This window comes from Mirounga angustirostris, unplaced genomic scaffold (assembly GCF_029215605.1).
Source record: "Mirounga angustirostris isolate CCGP_5_RB_7025 unplaced genomic scaffold, mMirAng1.0.hap1 SCAF_5, whole genome shotgun sequence".
Lineage (NCBI taxonomy): Eukaryota > Metazoa > Chordata > Mammalia > Carnivora > Phocidae > Mirounga > Mirounga angustirostris.
The window spans coordinates 117,836,777-117,843,194 of NW_026991713.1; positions in this window are offsets into that span (position 1 = coordinate 117,836,777).

Here is a 6,418-nt window from a genome sequence, read left to right on the forward strand (position 1 = left end):
AGGTCTTTTACACTCAACTTGTCAAGCTTTACAAAGCAAAGATTCTGATTAGAATTGCATTGAATCTCTCTATAATTTATAGGGAAAAGACATAATTTTCTTAACAGTATTTTAATTGATTAACTCTCAATGTTCAATGTTTAAAAAATTTCCTATAAAGTTCCTGCAGATATTTTTTAGATTTATTCCCAGGTAGTTAATATTTTTGACCCCATTATAAATATTATTTTTATTTTTATTTATTTTTATTTTTTTAAAAGATTTTATTTATTCATTTGAGACACAGAGATACAGAGAGAGAGAGAGCATGAGCAGTAGGAGAGGCAGGGGGAGGGGGAGAAGCAGACTCCCGGCCGAGCCAGGAGCCCGATGTGGGGCTCGATCCCAGGACCCCGGGATCATGACCTGAGCCGAAGACAGAAGCTTAACCATCTGAGCCACCCAGGCGCCCCTAAATATTATTTTTAAAAATCAATTTCATTTCCTGTTTGTTGCTAGCTTATAGAAATAAAATTATTTTGCATATTGAGCTTAGATTCAACCTATCTTGGTAAACTGTCTTATTTTATTTTTTCTCACAATTCTGGAGGCTAGGAAGTCCAAAATCAAGGCACTGGCAGATTCAGTGTCCAGTGAGGGCCAGCTTCCTGATTAATGGATGCTGGTCTTCCTCCTGTTTCCTCATGAGGCACAGGGCCAGGGGAGCTCTCTCAGGTATCCTTTATTTATAAGGGCACTAATCCCATTCATGAGGGCTCCACCTTCATGACTTAATCACTTCCCAAGGCCCCCACCTCCAAATACTATTACATTGATCATTAAGATTTAATACATGAATTTGGGAGTGGGGGGAACAAATATTCAGTCTATAGCAAGGCTGTTCCTTGTTCTTGGCCGTGTAGGCTTCCCCAGTATGGCTGCTTACTTCATGAGGCCAACAAGGAGAATTTCACTGCAGAGAGGGCTCAGTCCTCTTTTAAGGGCTTCACCTGCTTAAATCAGGCTTACATAGAATAATCCCCTCCTGATTAAATCAAAATTAACAATTATATCTGCAAAATTCTGTTACATTTGCCATTTTCTAATGGCTAGAGTCAAGTCACAGATCTGGGCTACACTTAAGGGAAAAGGATTATAAAAGTTGAGAACACCACAGGGCATTTATTATGAGGTCACCTAGCGTCTTTCTGTTACAATTATATTAACAAAGTTCCCTTATACGACTAGTTTTCTAAGTTTTATCATGAATGTTGAAAGATAATAGATGTTTGTTTTGCATATATTGAGATAATTTTTTAAAAATTTGTCAATGTGGTGAACTACATTATGTGCTCATGTGAAACCAACCTTGCATTTCTTAGGTAAACTGAATTTAGTTGTGATTTCATTCATCTGTTGCATACATTACTACTCTTGTTATGATGATATCTTGGTGAGGATTTTCTCCTCTCTGTTCATGGATAATGATAATGCAAGGAGTTTTGAATACTTTTAACTCAATTTACATGGCTCCAAACTTGTGCATATTGTTGCTTTGTTTTTTAATTCTATCTTGTATCTTTAAAAAATACTCGACACTGTTATAACTTTTACATGATACTGCCAGCGTTCATTTAAATTGAACTACATATTAATTTTTTTTCCCTGTCCTCTTGCATCTCAGAATTTCTATTTGGGATGATTTTTCTTCTCTTTATTTATGTACATTCTTTAAAATTTCCATGAGTGAGAACTGCCAGGTAATGAATCTCTGTTTAAAATGTCTTTATTGGGCGCCTGGGTGGCTCAGTTGATTAAGTGTCTGCCTTTGGCTCAGGTCAGGGTCCCAGGGTCCTGGGATTGAGCCCCACTTCAGGCTCACTGCTCAGCGTGGAGTCCTCTTCTCCCTCTCTCTCTGCCCCTCCGCCCACTTGTTTTCCCTCTCTCACTCCTTCTCTCTCACTCTCTTTCAAATAAATAAAATCTTTAAAAAATAAATAAGAGGTCTTTATTTCCTCTTACTCTTGATATACATTTCACAGCATAGAGAATCCTAGGTGAGTAGTTATTTTCTTTGATCATACAGAAAATGTCATTCCACTGCCCTTTGTCTTTCATAATTGCTCTTTAGAAATTATCTGTCCACCTGTTTCTCCTTTGAACATAATCTGTTCCCCACTCTGCTCCTTTCCCCCACAATTTTTGGTTGCTTTAAAGATCTTACTCTTGGGGGGAAAAAGAATTCTTTTTCTTTGTGTGTTTACTGCAGTTATGCTATTATGGGTCTAGATTTGGATGTCTTACTGTTTATCTTAGTAATGTTGCATAATTAGAATTCCATTTACAAGAGCTCCAAAAACCATAATATACCTAGGAATTAACCTAACCAAACAAGAAAAGGATCTATACTCTAGAAACTACAGAACACTTATGAAAGAAATTGAGGAAGACACAAAGAGATGAAAAAACATTCCATACTCATGGATTGGAAGGATAAATATTATTAAAATGTCTATGGTGCCCAGAGGAATTTAAACTTTCAATGCAATCCCTTTCTAAAAACCATTGACATTTTTCACAGAGCTGGAACAAATAATCCTAAAATTGCTATGGAACAAAAAGAACCCTGAATTGGCAGGGGAATGTTCAAAAAGAAAACCAAACCTGGAGTTATCACAATGCCTGACGTCAAGCGATATTGCAAAGCTGTAGTCAAGACAGTATGGTATTGGGACAAAAACAGACACATGGATCAATGGAAGAGATTAAAGACCCCAGAAATGGACTCTCAACTCTACGGCCAACTAATCTTTGACAAAGCAGGAAAGAACATTGAATGGGAAAAAAAAAGACAGTCTCTTCAATAAATGGTGCTGGGAAAACTCGACAACCACATGCAGAAGAATGAAACCACACCATCCTCTTACACCATACACAAAGATAAAATGGGTGAAACTCCTCAATGTGAGACAGGAATCCATTAAATCCTAGAGGAGGACATTGGCAATAACCTCTTTGACATTGCCCACAAGAACTTTTTCAAGTCCCGTCTCTAAAGGCAGGAGAAACAAAAGCAAATATGAAGGTTTGGGACTTCATCAAGATAAAAAAAAGCTTTTGCACAACAAAGGAAGCAGTCAACAAAACTAAGAGGTAATCCAGAGAATGGGAGAAGATATTTGCAAACGACATTTCAGATAACGGGCTGATATCCAAGATCTATAAAGAACTTCTCAAACTCAACACCCAAAAAACAAACCAGTCAAGAAATGGGCAGAAGATATGAAAAGACACTTCTCTGAAGAAAACATACAAATGGCTAAGAGACACATAAAAAAATATTCAACATCGCTAGCCATCAGGGAAATACAAATCAAAACCACGTTGAGATACCACCTTACACCAGTTAGAATGGCCAAAATTAACGAGACAGGAAACAAGTGTTGGCAAAGTTGTGGAGAAAGGGGAATACTCTTACACTGTTGGTGGGATTGCAAGCTTGAACAGCCACTCTGGAAAACAGTATGGAGGTTCCTCAAGACATTAAAAATAGAGCTACCCTATGACCCAGCAATTGCACTACTAGGTATTTAGCCCGAAGATACATATGTAGTGAAAAGAGGGGCACATGCACCCCATAGTTCATAGCAGCAATGTCCACAATAGCCAAACTGTGGAAGGAACTGAGAGGCCCTTCAACAGATGAATGGATAGAGAAGATGTGGTACATATATACAATGGAATATTAGTCAGCCATCAGAAAGGATGAATACTCACCATTCGCACTGACATGGATGGAACTGGAGGGGATTCTGCTAAGTGAAATAAGTCAAGTTCCTATGTCGACCACAAGGAATAGAGCGGAGGACCACAGGCGAATGGAGGGAAAACTGAATGGGAAGAAATCAGAGAGGGAGACAAACCAAGAGAGACTCTGGACTCCAGGAAACAAACTGATGGTTACCGAAGGGAGGGGGGTAGGTTGATGGGGTAACCGGCTGATGGGTATTAAGGAGGGCACGTGTTGGGATGAGCACTGGGTGTTGTATGCAGTTAACGAATGGTTGAACACTACAACAAAAACTTATGATGTACTGTATGCTGGCTAACTGAACATAATAAAAATTCATTTGGCCTTTTGAATCTGTGATTTGGTGTCTCAGATTGAACATATTTAGACTTCCTTATCTAGCCTCCATATTTCTTAACCTCTCTTTCATGTTTCCATGGTTGTTTTTTGGTCTCTTCCCTTATATTCTCAATTATTTCTTCTCTTTTCCTAGTTAATTTTCACCTCTGCTATATCCAGTCTGCTGTCTTACCTATCCATAGAAATTTAAATTGGGGTCATTGCATTTTTAAAATAAGTTTTCTTAGGTTCTTTAAAAAATCTACTTAAATAATATAGTTTTTCATTATTTGAAGAATATGTTTTTTGGGGTTTTTTTTAATCATTAACTGAGGATCTACTTCAGGGGAGGAAAAGACGGTGGAGGAGTAGGGGACCCTTTTCCAACTGGTCCCGGAATTGAGCTGGATATCTACCAGACCACTCTGAACACCCAGGAAATCAGCCTGAGATATAAGAAGATATATCTGGATCTCTACAAACAATATCGCAGGCAGTTGATTTTGAGGGATGTAGTGGGGAGCCATGATTCTGCAGGCAGATATCAGAGGATAAACAGCAGCAGGAGGGAGCCTGGCCATCGGGATCTTACACTGCTAGTGAGCAATAGCCTCCCACGCTGGGGATGGGGCACGGACTCGCACACCAGTAGCGGCAGGGAAAGGACTTTAGGGCAGCCCCCGGACTGAAACCTGGAGCGGTGGGGTGCATGGGAACTGGGGGCGGCTGTCGGTTTTAGAAACACAAAGGGCAGAGACGTGCCCTGACCAGGAGGCAAGGACTGGGAGTGCTGCTGAGGAGAACACAACCCAGGACGCTGTAGTTCATAGCAGCACAGACAGAAGCAGAGATAGTGTGGTCTGGAGAGCTCACTGACGAACAGACTGCGATCTTTCTGCTCTGAGGCAGAGGGTCGGAAATGATCTCTTCTGCGCTGGCTCTCAGAAGAGATGAAGAAAGCCGCCAGAGAAAGCCGCCCCAGAACAAAAGTCCCCACACCCGGTTTTCACGGAGCCCATCCCCCACCACAGGGGGCAAGGCAACTGCCCAAACAGGGTTGCCTGAGTAACAGCACGGCCAGGCCCTCCCCCAGAAGACAGGCTGGAGAACAAGAGGCCAGCAACCCTAAGGTTCCTATAAAACAGGTGCATCTTGCTTGGGTCATGGTCAATAATTTGGACTCTGTACATTCCCTCAACCACCCCTCAACAGAATGACTGGGAGAAGGAACCCCCAAAATAAGAAAGACTCAAGAGACTGTGACTTCTGCCACATATTTATAAATGGATACAGATATAACCAAGATGTCAGAGATGGAATTCAGGGTAGCAATTGTGAAGACAGTAGCCAGAATGGAGAAATTGATTAATGGCAACGTACAGTCTCAAAGGGCAGAAATAAAAGGTGAATTGGCAGAACTTAAAAATGCTATGAATGAGATCCAATCCAATCTAGATAATCTAGCAGCTAGGGTAACTGAGGCAGAAGAACGAATAAGCGACCTGGAAGACAATATAATAGATAAAATGGGAAAAGACGAGGCCAGGGAAAAACAACTCAGAATCCATGAAAATAGAATCAGAGAAATAAGTGTCACCATGAAGCGTTCCAATGTCAGAATAATTGGAATCCCAGAGGGAGTGGAGAGAGAGAGAGGACTAGAAGATGTATTTGAGCAAATCATACCTGAGAACTTCCTTAATCTGGGGAATGAAACAAACATTTGAGTCCTAGAGGCAGAGAGGACCCCTCCCAAGATCAAGGAAAACAGGGCAGCACCCCGGCATGTAATAGTAAACCTTGCAAATCTTAGAACCAAGGAAACCATCTTAAGGACAGTTAGGGGGAAGAGATTCCTTACGTACAGAGGGAGGAACATCAGAATAACGTCAGACCAATCCACAGAGACCTGGCAAGCCAGAAAGGGCTGGCAAGACATACTCAGTGTACTAAGTGAGAAGAACATGCAGCCAAGAATACTTTATCTGGCAAGGCTTTCATTTAGAATGGATGGAGAGATGCAGAGCTTCCACGACCGGCAGAAACTGAACGAATAAGTGACCACTAAACCAGCCCTGCAAGAAATATTAAGGGGGGTTGTATAAAAGGAGAAAGACCCCAAGATTGATATACGACAGAAACTTACAGGGACAATCTATAAAAACAACATCTTCACAGGCAACATGATGACAATTAATTCATATCCTTCAATAATCACTCTCAACATGAATGGCCTAAATACTCCCATAAAATGGCACAGGGTTGCGGATTGGATCAAAAGACAGGACCCATCCATATGCTGTCTACAAG